Source organism: Anas acuta, chromosome 3, assembly GCF_963932015.1.
Source record: "Anas acuta chromosome 3, bAnaAcu1.1, whole genome shotgun sequence".
In the NCBI taxonomy this organism is placed as follows: Eukaryota; Metazoa; Chordata; class Aves; order Anseriformes; family Anatidae; genus Anas; species Anas acuta.
The window spans coordinates 3265265-3278337 of record NC_088981.1 but is presented as its reverse complement, the minus strand read 5'-3'; the positions used below and the strand labels follow the sequence as shown (position 1 = coordinate 3278337).

The 13073-nt window shown below is 38.9% G+C and overlaps 1 long non-coding RNA gene across 4 annotated transcripts in view; it reads left to right on the top strand.

Annotated features, from left to right (window-relative positions):
- Positions 1-1404: 1404 nt before the first annotated feature.
- The window catches only part of LOC137853210 (uncharacterized), a 40519-nt gene continuing 28850 nt past the window's right edge, over positions 1405-13073 (top strand). For all 4 annotated transcript variants that reach the window (XR_011094326.1, XR_011094328.1, XR_011094325.1 and 1 more), the window contains exons 1-3: positions 1405-1509; positions 1633-1690; positions 1806-1941. This is a non-coding gene — a long non-coding RNA (uncharacterized lncRNA). The remainder of the gene's footprint in view (positions 1510-1632; positions 1691-1805; positions 1942-13073) is intronic.

Below are 13073 nucleotides of genomic sequence, written 5' to 3'. Positions count from 1 at the left end.
AAACTCTGAGCAAATAATAGGAGGCCATCTTTACCCTATAAATAGGCTATTGCTGTGCTTTGTAGGAGGGACTGAGAAAATCTCATTTCCTGTTGGGCCAGACTGGAGACAAGGCTTCATTTTTTTTTTTTTTTTTTTTCTACTTATCATCTACTTATCATCAAGAAACTGGCTGCTCTTGGCTTGGACTAGTGCATGCTTCGTTGGGTTAGAAACTGGCTGGATAGCCGGGCCCAAAGAGTTGTGGTGAATGCAGTCAAATCCAGTTGGAGGCCGGTCACTAGTGGCGTCCCCCAGGGCTCGGTGCTGGGGCCAGTCCTCTTTAATATCTTCATCGATGATCTGGACGAGGGCATTGAGCGCACCCTCAGTAAGTTCACAGATGACACCAAGTTAGGTGTGTGTGTCGATCTGCTCGAGGGTAGGAAGGCTCTGCAGGAGGATCTGGACAGGCTGCACCGATGGGCTGAGGTCAACTGCATGAAGTTCAACAAGGCCAAGTGCCGGGTCCTGCACCTGGGGCACATTAACCCCAAGCAGAGCTACAGGCTGGGAGAGGAGTGGTTGGAAAGCTGCCTGGCAGAGAAGGACCTGGGAGTGATGGTGGACAGTCAGCTGAATATGAGCCAGCAGTGTGCTCAGGTGGCCAAGAAGGCCAACAGCATCCTGGCTTGTATCAGAAGCAGTGTGACCAGCAGGGCTAGGGAGGTGATTGTCCCCCTGTACTCAGCTCTGGTGAGGCCGCACCTCGAGTACTGTGTTCAGTTTTGGGCCCCTCACTACAAGAAGGACATGGAGGTGCTTGAGCGGGTCCAGAGAAGGGCGACGAAGCTGGTGAGGGTCCTGGAGAACAAGTCTTACAAGGAGCGGCTGAGGGAGCTGGGCTTGTTCAACCTGGAGAAAAGGAGGCTCAGGGGCGACCTTATTGCTCTCTACAGATACCTTAAAGGAGGCTGCAGCGAGGTGGGGGTTGGTCTGTTCTCCCACGTGCCTGGTGACAGGACGAGGGGGAATGGGCTTAAGTTGCGCCAGGGGAATTTTAGGTTGGATGTTAGGAAGAACTTCTTTACCGAAAGGGTTGTTAGGCATGGGAATGGGCTGCCCAGGGAAGTGGTGGAGTCACCATCCCTGGAGGTCTTTAAAAGACGTTTAGATGTAGAGCTTAGGGATATGGTTTAGTGGGGACTGTTAGTGTTAGGTGAGAGGTTGGACTCGATGATCTTGAGGTCTCTTCCAACCTAGAAATTCTGTGATAGAAATTGATAGAAATCAGACAATTATCAACCCTCCCAAGAAACATTAGTCAAGTTAAAGCCTCCATTTCCTCTTCACAGTTGGTTCAAATTAACAGTTTAGGAATGCGATGTGGGGGAGAAGAATGGGTAAATTAATTATAGGTATATATGGGGTTTGTTTGTTTGTTTGTTTTTCAGGAAACCCTGACTATGGTGGAAGCTTCAAGTTTTAACCAGCATTACTGCTAAATTCAAGAATCTTTATAGGAGAAAGGTGTGTATGCTAATAAGAGTAAAAACATGCAAATCCTGCTAGCAAACAACTGAGTGTGACCTGTGTAGTCAGGAACAGTTGTTTTCAGTGGAATATTTTTTTTTTGTTCTGTTCTTTTAACAGGATGAAGGAAGAAATGTAAGGCTTGCTGTTATGCTGGAATATTGAATCTGAATGAAAGGTAGGGGAAGAGGTTTTCCTTTCTTCTATTAGTGTGTATTTTCATCTATTAAATATTTACTATTGTAACTGCTGTTTATTATATTATTTTTGGAATAAACTCATGTTCCTTAAAGGTGTCAGTGTTGGAGGCTTAAGACACAGGCCCTGAAAATGAAATTACTCTTACTTTATTTATTAATGTTGCATCATTGCAAGCAGCTGAAAGCCACAGGCCCTACTGGTGAGGAGTCAATCCTTCATGCAGCTCAGGTGGGTGTTTTCCAGTTACTCCAAATGATATTTTAGAAGTGGTGTAACAAACTGTTTAGATATTTGCATTAGCAGTTGTGTATTTTCAGGATTTTATTTTTTTATTTTGTTTACTGTATGTGTATTGATGTGTGATACATGAACAAGTCTTCCGTGCTTTTCTGCAGAGTTGATACATGTATAGTTATTATTATGCTATTGCAGAAGAAGGTGATAGTGCTGTGCTTTCTGTTGTGTTTAGTAACTACTACTAAAACTCTGGACTGGTTCTTCAGTAATGTAGACACAGTAGTGTACTTTTGAGGTAAAGATACAAGTGTAAATCACTTCAAATCTTGGATCAAGTTCATATTCACAAACAGCTTTTAAATATATGGTTTCCCCAGTCTAGCTGTATGTTTAGCTATATTGTCCTGTTCAGTGTCTGACTTCTGGAATATATAGGTGCCTAAGAGGCATTTTAAAAGTAGAAGGAGCAAATTTGAGTTTTATCCTGGTCCGGGGCTCAAAAGGAGCGGTCTACTCCTTTTGCTAGAATAAGTTTCAGAGGGTAGAAAAAAACACATGATGTTAGTATCAATTGCATTTTCTGTGTCATGACATACTCCCAGAGTAAGCACTTTCTTTAAGTACTTAATAATACAACAAACTATTTTAGCGGTGTCCTGAAGCTGTATTTGTTTTTACCTTTGTTTCAAAGTAGTATAATCTAAATTTTAGATAAGCGTTCCACTTATTTTTTCCTCTTGTTCTTCAAATCTGAAGTTGAGTATAAAAGTAAATCATGTGAGGTCTCGTAGCTGCACACACAAATCTCCTTAAAGTTGTTAGGGTAGGTGAACAACATGTAACTTCTCTCACTGTGTCACTGGGATGCTTCTGTGTTACTTAACGTTGATGTTTTAGTACTTCTAATCACCCTACATGTCCTCGTTGATTAAAATATGATAGCTAATTTTACATTAGAGTTGTAATATCTTCGTATTAAGGCCATTGACAGCAAGGCATCAAACTTTCTAAATTTCTGCAGAGAAATCCATTTGTGTATGGGTACACAGTCCCGTGCTCTTGCTGTGCTTATTCAGTTGTTACCGTACTTGCTGCCAGTTTCTTAGAACTCTTAAAGTAATTACTTTTTGCAGTATCAGGGGATCTTCAACATCCAGGGGGCATGTTGCTCAACTCAGTCACTGTCTAGGTGCACTGACACCCATTTTAAAGATTCCTGACACTATTTTGTGTGACTGGCCCCATGATTGAGATCACATAATTACAATAATTAGGAAGCTCACCTCAGGATATTATCAGAGCAACCCACCCAAACCTAAGTCCATATGGTTTGAAATAGCTAATGAGTCAGTTAATGTGCTATGTCCAGGAGTAATGGACACTCAATATGGATGACATGAAGACATAATTTACCAACTTCCTGACTGATTAAGGTTTTCCACGTAGACAGTTCCCGTATTTCGCATCTCACAATAAGTTCAAACTATTAAAGGCTTTTATGTGTGAAACAGAGCAGAAGAAACAGCTGAGACTCCTAAAAGGCAGGTAGGGAATCTGCTTTTCTCTAAAGAAAACTGAAAAAAGCACAGGTCTCAGAACTTTACATCTTAAATACAATACTGCAAACAAATTACTTGAAATGCTCTATTAAAATAGAGGAGATGACAAAGGCAATATGTGACATTTGCTTTAATGCCAGGTAGCCGGACTGAATGAATGACTCCTATGTTGCCCTTTGCCAGGCCAGAAAAGAAAGTCCTAGGGGGGCTGCTTTAGTCTCTGTAACTTGTTTACCAGTTCCTATCACTGTAACTAAAGACATTCAGACCCTGGGTGTGTTCCCCATCTCTTTTGTATGTCAGAGGCCTTACTGCTCATACCTTTAGAAATAAATTATTTATGAGCATTGAAAGAAAAAAAATTAGCCACATTTATTTACTTTCAGAAATGTACAAAGTTGTTGTAAGTTTATTGTGGGAATGGATTGGTTTTGCAGTGAGAGGAGAGCATCTGCTGTTTAGAGAAGAGAAGGGGATCAGCAGTGATTTTCCTTATGGGAGTAGTTCTAGAAATACTAATCCTGGCTCTACTACTGGCTGACCTTATAGGAGTAATTTCATATCTGTCTCATTTTATCCATCTGAAGCAGTATGGGTGGCTTGTTTTAAGGTTCTTTGAGAGTCACTATGTATGGATAATTGCTATTATCTGATGATGATTCACACTTACCATGAAACATGTAATGTATTAATAAGTTTTTCATGTGGGCAGCTCAAATGTATGTTTTTCTTTCTCTTGTTCTGATCTTTTTATTTAGGTCGTTCCCCTCCAAAACAAAACGCTTATAGAACACACAAAAATTGCATGAAGTTGAAGTTATCGTAGCCTTGCAAAGAAAATAAGGATGTTTGTATCCACTGGCATTCCTGTACATTTTTTTCCAAAGCATTGAAGTAGAGCGATAATGCTTGGAACAGCCATGAAAGATTCCTCTGTTTCTAGGCCCTTTTCAAGGGATATCTAGAAATGGAAATGAAGAAATTACAGGAATGCTAGCAGTAGCACAACAGTGTTCTTGGTGTATAGGAGGACCTGAAAGTCTATAGGTTTAGGTCTATAGGACTTCTTGTTTTTCTACATAGCAGTGTATGTGAAAAGATGTAGGGGAAAAAGGAACTTGGCAAAGCACTCAGGGAGAAAGGTGTATAGACTCATTTAGTCTTTCCATTTCTGAGATTATCTACATAAAGCTGTTTGAGAAGGGAAACTCATCTGTCATAGCATCCATTATTCACATATCAGTGTTACTTTATATATATAAACTTAATTATTATGATGGGATATATTAAATATGACTCATTTTACTGCAAGATTGATTTTTTTATTATTTTTTCCTCTGACCTAAGAATAAATATTGATCTTCATGATCTTTAAATGTAGTGCAAAGGTCATTATATTAATGGCATATTAATAGAAAGTAGTTCTGACCATGCAATATTAATATATTTGCATTGTTATTTCTCAGATCACATCCAGAATGAAAGAGGCAGGGTGCTTATACCTTCTTTCCCAGGAGAAATTAGGAAGCTGTTGCATTTTAATGACTGTTCAGACTGCTTCCAATTCAGTTTTAAAAAGGAAAAAAAATTAAACAGTGGTGAAGTGGCAAATAGACTGTATAATAAATCTAATAACATGGTGATATGCCATTTTTCCAGCAGCATGAAAACCTGACAGTGCTCCAGCACCCATAGCCATGAAGCCAATTCCACCAGCAGAGCCATAGCTGTGAAAGGAGACTGATAGGATAATTTGGTGATGTTGGTTAGTATGTGCAGTATCTGGGGCTCTGGTTTTTCCAGTGATCACGTTAGCATTTTCCGCAACAGATGATTTTGAAAGCAGTTAACTTATTCAAGTGAGTCTTTGCTGTGCTCATGTGACATCTTTATATATAGTGTTTATAGTAACTCTTGGAAACACATTTAGAAATGCTGTTCTAATGGCTGGCTGAACCAGGAAAGACCTGTTGTTTTAAGATAGCTCTTAGAGTAACTGCATATGACTCTTCTTTGACAAGGAGGGATAAGAGATCTTGCACTGATATAGCCTTTAAATAATCCTGCATAGCTTCCAGAGGGTCCTGAGAAAGCAGTCCCTACTTAGGTAGAGGAGGAATACTTGTATGCCTTTTTATAAACGCTGCTTTGTTAGCATTCTTTCTGTTTAATACATGCTTTGTGTATTTTGTTAGGTGACATAGGTCAACAACTTCTATAGTTTACAGACAGCAAGGAAAATAAATGTTCAGTGTAAAACAGTGGAAAAATGGGCAAGAAGTAACAAACTGAAAGGGGAGACGGGATAAAAGATTTTCTTTTCCCCCCTCACCCGTAGGATTTACCTCTGGACTTGTTTAGCTCATTATTTCTAACTTCATGAGCAACAGCAACAAAGCAGACATCTCCTTACACAATTTGCTGATGAATATAAAGTTGTGAGGCACTGGAGTATTGATGTAAAAGATACAGAACAAAATTGTCTAATTTTGAGTACAGAGAAGTTGATTCAGGGGAATGAAAAAGCCTTACAAAAGGGTTCAAAAACATTATGCTAAAAGGCTTACAAGGTTAAATAAGCCAAATTAATAGAAGATACAATTACTTTCTAGAGAATATATAGAAACTATATGTAGAAAAGATACAGAAGTGTATCTATAGAAGGATAAACTTCTCCACCCATCTTTTTTAACTTAAGCCAAATGTATGCAAGCTGGCCATGTTTGTGCAAGACTCGTTCATCAGATAAATGTAGGTCTGCATGGCCTTCCAGCAGGAGCTGCAGAGAAGGAAAGCAGAATGCCCTTAAGGCAGACTAAGATGAAAACGATATTCTGACAGAAAAGGGACCACAGTATTGAAGATTGAAGGTGGCTTCAGATCTTGGGCTGTTGCTCTTTAGGTCTAATGTGGAGAACTGAAATTCAATTGAATCATATGTAACAGTCCTCAAACTGAAGACTGTCCTGCAATATTTGTTGTTGGCAATAAGTATTCTTCTGGAAAGTGGAAAGAAAGTCAATAATAGAGTGAGCTGCCTTTCAGCTGGCCCAAAGGGCTGCAGCTTCACGAAAGCTGATAGGGTTGAAATGTATTTTACCAGCTAAGAATTTCTACAGGTCCATCTAGCTTAGTTGTACTTTTATGGCAAAATTCAGAATACATATTTGGCAGTCTTTCATTGTGAATTCATATTTACTGTCTTCTATATTCCTTAAGCATTAAATCATGAATGGTATATCGAAAATGATGCAGGCAGAGGGCAACGCTCAAATTCAGTTTTCCTGTGGAAAGCAGAGCTAGATTGACAGTTAATTGAATTGGAAGAAGACCTCTTCTACTGGAATCAGGTTCCTGTAAGAAATATGTATGAAAATAAGTTAGGAAGAAAACTCTTTCCAGAGGCAGAGTAAACAAAATATCCCTCCCCACTCCAGAGAATTGGAGCCTTGTGGGGTAAGAACAAACAGAAGCTCCTTTGCATGAACAGTAGGTAGCGGGGAACTAATTAATTTGATAGGAGCTCAGAGGAGAATAGAAAGGAGCTATTTGTTTTGTGCCTTGTGGAATAACATCAGAAATACCATGAGAGGTAATAATGAGGTCCAGGGTAATATAATGTGAATTATTTTAGGGTAAGCAGGGTTAGATTTTGAAATCAACCTATCTTTCCACTTCTCCATGATGTGAAGACCTATTACTTGTGTATACTATCATCCCATGCTCAGGAAAGAAAGCAAGAACTGCTGAGTTCTGAGATAATTTTGTCTGAGAGAATTTTCTGGAGAAAGATTGCAGCCCAGAGAAGCACCATCATTAGTTTGGTGTTTCTGACATAGTGATACAACAATGGTCATGCACTAGTCAAGTAAATTAAGAAGTCATAATTTAAATACTATTTCAGTAGCATCCTGCACTCAGTTTGTCCCAGAAGTTTTCAAGGGAAAATTGTTTACTTGTTGACTTAATATTTTGCAGAAACTGTAACTTTTTAATTTCTCTGATTCTTAAAAATTTGTAACTACGTAATCTATATGTTAGGGACATCGCCAGAAACAGCTCATATGTATTACTGTACACATAATACATGGTGTATGGCACTGTTAATTTTCTTGTTTGTATGTCTGTCTGCTCTTTGCATATATACATCTATGGATGTGTGATATTTTATTGCAACACATATGATTTGAAAAAGCTGATTTCCTGCTGTGGTATTTATCCTATATAAATTCGACATTAAATGACGAATTTTAGGCTCATCAGTCCATCCGTTGAATTCCTATTTGTATTATTACTTTCTAATGAATTCTGTACTACAGCAGGTGTCAAATCATATCTGTTGTTTTGCAATCGAGTATGAATAGAAGATGTATTGCTATTGCAAATGAATCTAATATGAATCTAATGAGCAGTAATGAGCAACTGTTTTGTCATTATTGAGGCAACCACTGTGATGCTAATAAACGCTCATTTCTGCTCTTTAGAAAAAAGCACTGACCAGGATTTATAACATGGCCTTAATGTCCCAAAAGCCTGAGGCAAAAGAGAAAAGTGGAACCCCTAAACTGAGCATAATTTAGTCATTTTCTGTGTGGCAGTCCTCTTATTTTCTCTTATTAAACTAAACCTGGTTAAGTCTTTTTAGCTCCCTTACATTTGAAAGGAAAAAGATGAAGAATGGGCCTCTATTAGAGGAATATAAAGTTAAGAAGATGGGCATTCTGCCTTAATTTTCTTTAATGTAAGTACTCTAATTCTATACTTCTACATCTGACAGTGCTTTTGTAATAATAAAGGCAACTATCTGCAACTGTTTTAAAAACAGTCACTTTAAAAGTAACAGGCCGTTAAATCAATATAGAAATATAATATATGTTTTGGGAAATATCACAACTGTCTCTTAATTGAAACTTCATTTTTTATTTTTTTTGTCATCGGTGGATTACAAGACTGCTGAATAAACAAAAATACCTTTTACACAATAGCATCAATAACTTACTACATAACTGATATGTAAACGAGTTCTGACTCCTGTGTGGCTCTCCCTTTTCCAAGTATAAATAATACATAGAATGATACATAAAGCTGTGTAAAAGGGACAGCTGGGTACATGGTACTTACAAGTGGAGCACAGGAAAACCAGTCAGAACTGCTTTTCTAAAAGCTAAGTACTATAGTTCCATCAAAAAATAATGCTTCTGTGTATATAGTCTTCATGGACTCATCTCTCTGTGCAATAAAGCTAGATGCACTGTAGAGATTCATTTCGGTATTTCATTTGGAGGTTTGAACTATTCTGTGCAGGGTACAGCTGTTTGTTTTACTACAGTACACTTCATACTTGCTTTAACTGCTGAATGGAGACTATATTGCCAATATTTAAGGTATTATATAGACACAGCAGTGGAACTGAATTTGTGAGCAAGCCAGGGGATGGGCATTAGGACAAATTACGGCAGTCATCTCTCAAACTTGCAAATAGGGTGTCAAAAGGTTGCATGAAAGCCATAAACTGTTCCTTCCATGCTGGGGCATTAAAAGGACTCCTGGCCTGCTGGGCTGTAGCTTGAACTAGTTGCCATTTACTGACAGTTCCGTTCCATTCCAGCACTGCAGAAAGAAAAGGAGTGTGAGTCGGGACTGCTGGCTTTCTATCAGTAGCTCTGCCAATGCTGTGGTTTTTTAAAGTGAGGAAATCATCATGTCCAGCTTTTTTCCTCCTCATCAGTAAGATATGGACTGTTTTTTCCCACCCTTTAGGTATATCAGTGTTAGTTTTTATTAATGCTTGATGTACAGAGTTGAAAAAGGCAACTCCAGCATGAAAAGCATCAGTACCTTAGAAGTTACTAGATATATCCTTCAAGATATGTTTGCATGCATTTGTATATTTACATGGCAGAAGAACTCCGGTTGCTCTTAGAATAACAGTGCATTCCACTGAAATCAATGGAAATTTTGTAGTTTACTTTAATGATCTCAAGTCCTCACCTTTAGTTCAAAGACCTCTCTCCCCTCATACATAAAGGGTTCAATTTGAAGGTGTAAGTTAATATTGCACGATCCTTCAAAATAGTTTATATTTCACTTTGGTAACTATCACTTCATAATCATAGAAGTTAGGCCAAAATGGACCTCTTCAGGTCATCTGATGTGTACCCAAAGCAGGGCCAGCACTGAAGCTAATTGAATTGCTCAGGGCCAGGGATTTCTTGTCACTTGAAAGCTGTGGTAGTTTGTAATTGAATGTCTGGTAGTTTTATTACAATTACATTTTTTCTGATTGCTTTCATCCGCAATAAAAGACATATATTACAGTGGCATTCAAAGGCCTCTATTAGGACTGGAACTTTCCACAGTAAACGTGGTAAAAATAGAGAAGCAGAAGTGGCTGCTCTCTGAAATGCACCGTGATAACAAGATAAAGATGTCTTTCTGGTGGTAGAAACAAACTTTTTTTGCTTCTGCTACAGCACCTTTGTCTGGATCTGTGACTCTGGCTAATCTGTGTGGTATGTGAATACTAAGGACATGTAGGATAAAAAAAAAAAAAACAACAAAAACAATTCATCCCAACCAAATCTCACACACTGGAACACTTTTGGCATTTCATCCTACCAAAAACAATAGATGCTTGCAGGCTACTCAAGAAAAACATGTACACGAACTTTATTCAAATCCATGCATGGCAAGCTAACAGTGCATATATTACTGTGCAGCTTGTATACATCAGTTTGTGTGTTATGACTTAATGTGAAAATTACTTACATTTCAGTAGGGGTCCGTATCTCTTTTTTTCTCAATATCTCTCAGATATTTAGATACCTTCAGCTTCTTAAAACAACTTTAAACTACTTATATAATGTCTGTATTTTAGCATCACTGGGGAAGATGGACTCAGGATATTAAAAGCACATTGCAGGAACAGTGACCCAGAGGTAGCTAATGAATGGACTACAGAATTTTATGCTGGAGGCAGTAAGTGTGAGGGTCTGTTCATCTGATAGTGTCTTCTTTGGGTACTTAATTTTTCTCACATAGGTAAAATAATTAACTCTGAAACCACCTTGTCATAGAGTAGTAGAAAGCTTAGCTGAGTGTTTCCTTGGATATTGTCACATGTTTGCAGGGTCAGTTTCATTTAGCAGTAAGCAGCCATGCAGTAGCCGTTCTCATGCTCTCTGGCCACAATTCTGGAAGCTCTGGATAATCTTTTGTCTCCTGTACTTTCTGCAACACCAAAACAGAGCAGAGTTGTTGCTTCAGGTAGGCTGTGGAGGTTCAATGTGACTTGAACAATGAGTATTCAAAGGAGGATTCTGCTCAGAGTCCAAGTGGCAGAAACATTGATCACATACCTGAAGATTAGCTTAGCTCATGAGTGAAGAAAGGTTGGCAGAAAGGAAACAAAGGAGAGATTGCTGTGCTTCCTGCAGTATTCACAAGGACTTATGTGGTGGCATCATCACTAGTATCTAGGTTACAAGAATAGCCCTTTGCCAGAGATACGGAATCAAAAGAGCAGATGTTCAAGGCTTTATTCTCCAACTTGCAGCCAATGTTCTGGAGTGGCCTGTGGTTAGTGTGGCCTTGGAAGGATGGAGATTGCTGCTGAAATATGGGGCAGGGCTGGGAAGCGGTTGTAGTTCAGACCACCTTTGGATTCTTCAGTAATGCAGGCAGCTTTCCAGCAGTTCTACCAATAGTGCACAGACTTTGTCTTGTTGAGAGTACTCCTTGCAAACAGTGTCAAGCCCCACTTGGGAAATTGCACCAAGAAGATAAAAGCAGCTCCAGAATAAAGTGTTGTAACTGAAATAGCTAGAAATTCAGCTGAGATCACTACAATTTTTCTGCTTGCATAGGATGAAACTGCCTTACTGTCTTGTGTAAGTGCCTGTCCCTGACAATGTTACTGTATTGCTGCAGTGACCTGCTGTAGCTGAGAGATTCATCAGATTGAGGCTTTATGGAAAACAGATTGTCATGGGAGGGCATTTGATGAAATCCCTTTAGGATATAAATATCACTTGCAGGAATTCAGAGATGTCTAGGAAAAGAAAAACAAAACAAACTCTTTCTAAGAAGCTGAATCTTCGTATGCTACTGCTACATAAATAATGAAACAGCTGTTTAGCATGACCATTGAAGGCATGTAGTAACTTTGTTTGCAGACCCACCAAACTCTAGACAATCTCTGGAGACATCCTTCCTTTTGCCACTGGCTCTCTTCTGTTCTGCTGCCTCCAGTGACTAAATGCCAACAACAGATTAATCAAGGGCTCATTAAGCTCTAATGGTCTGTCCCTGTCCTTCCTCTTGTTCATATCACACATGGCTCTCTTGTTTTCTTCATGGGGCTGGAGCAGGGAAAAAATACTTTCCCTTCTCCCCTGTTATGCCACTGCCTGAGTGCACGTGGTGAATCAGTAAGTCTTCTCCCGTGTACCCTTCCCATCAATGTGGCTCAATTCAGCACCTCAGAGCTAATGCTTGGTGAGAGGGTGCCAGAAACTAACTGGCAACCTGTGAATTTTGCTGAGAGGTTTTAGCAGGCATGTGGCTAATGCTCTTTAGAAAAGGTGGGCATGAAGGGAGAAGGTAGTATCTTTAGCTATAGGATGATTGCATGCAACATGGCTTTATGAAGTTATATTGAATTATATTTGCATTCTTAGGAAAGCATTATAAACACTAGAAGAGCCATGTGTAAACTGGCAGCAGTATCACCATGTAGATAACTTCCCATTCAGACTGAGAAAAACAGTCTTGCACCTTTTCTCTGGTAAAGAGCTGACCCTGCTCTTAAGGAGTGAAGGGCACCTGAATCCAAATGAGAGAGAGAATATGCATAAAGAAAATGGAGTTACATTCCCTGTTCTAATAGGTGGCAGAAAATCTATAAAGAAGCTCTTTGTAAATTTGTCACAAGATGTGAAAAAGCAGTTATGCAGCCAAGGTGAATGTTCCCCACCTATACAGAAGATGAGCTTACCCTGTACAGGTATAGAAGGGCTGTATGGACTGGGCACTGTGTGTAAGGAGCACCACAACCAAAACATGATGGCCTGCAGGGAACCCTTGCTATCAGCTTCAATCCAATCCTCAAAAATATGCATTGTTTCTGGTTTCATAGTTATTGTACTCAGTAGTTCAATAGTTTAATTTTTGTAATCTAAATAGAAATGTATTCAGGCTGTTTTACTACCCTGCAGAAGGTACTCGTTTCCTAGAATTAGGTGAATTAAGTTACTTGATTTTCACAATATTTTCTTTCTAACTTCTTGGAGTTTCCCTCAAGTTATCGCTGATCTTGTCACTTTCTAACTCACATACTTTGTTCTTTGACTCTACGGTAGAGCTTCACTGGAACTTTTAATTTATTTTTTTTAATGGCTAAATGCAATAGGGAGTAAAGTTCATTTCTTGTTATTGGGAGATATTTCTTTTCTCTAGTTCTCCTGTATTATTACATGCTTACACTATTGTAAAAGGAAGACTAAGACAATTTCAAACACACTTGGGGCACTATTCTGCATTTCTTGACTCCTTGATACTGTGATG